The sequence below is a fragment of the Morone saxatilis genome, unplaced genomic scaffold, assembly GCF_004916995.1.
Source record: "Morone saxatilis isolate NCDOM2014 unplaced genomic scaffold, NCSU_SB_2.0 Contig12, whole genome shotgun sequence".
NCBI classification, from domain to species: Eukaryota; Metazoa; Chordata; class Actinopteri; family Moronidae; genus Morone; species Morone saxatilis.
In genome coordinates, this window is record NW_023339674.1 from 19,916,972 (window position 1) to 19,917,745 (window position 774).

A 774-nucleotide genomic window follows, 5' to 3' on the forward strand; every position below is an offset into this window, starting at 1 on the left:
CCCCCCTCTCTGTGTCTCTCCGTCACCCTTCACTGTCTCTCCCCTCCTCTTCTCTGCCTCCCTCTAGATAAATGGACTCTTTGTCTCCGAGTAAAATGAACTTGAAAACAGTAGTTGGGACAAGTGGTTCTGTCTAACAGCAGGAACACACACAATAACTGTGCACTAATGCAGATCAGCAATAGTAACTGCTTTGTCATTAGAACTGGTTAAATTGAGTTTTGGGATGCCCAGTGCTTTACTACTCATAGTATAAAGGGTTAAGCTGTACACTTAGTATGGCTTGAGAATAATAAAGATACCGCATTCAACCATAACTGGATAGCTCTTAATTTAATGCGATTGAGGTCATGCAAACAATAATCTATAACATGGTGTCCGTGTATTGTGCAGTATATACAGTATGAACACGCAATGAATGCAATAACAGTAGAAGTCTCTGACCAGTGAAAAGTCACTGCATATAACCAATTTATTTATGAAGTATTTGCATTGTTGGCTACTTTAATATATATTGTGCAAACAACAGGTCCCCTAATTAAAATGAAAAACACGCCGTTCGTCTATGCCCTCTACGACACATAGTGTTCTATGTGTTTTCTCAGATTAGTTATGAATCACTGTGGGAAGAAAAATGTGTTTTATGATGCAACAACACAAGGGTTAGGTTTACGGAAAGATCGTGGTTGGGTTCAAATACCTAGTACCTAGTTAAGGTTAGGAGGACATTGTGGTTTGGGTTAAACGTTAGGGGACCTTTGTCATCATGGTTAC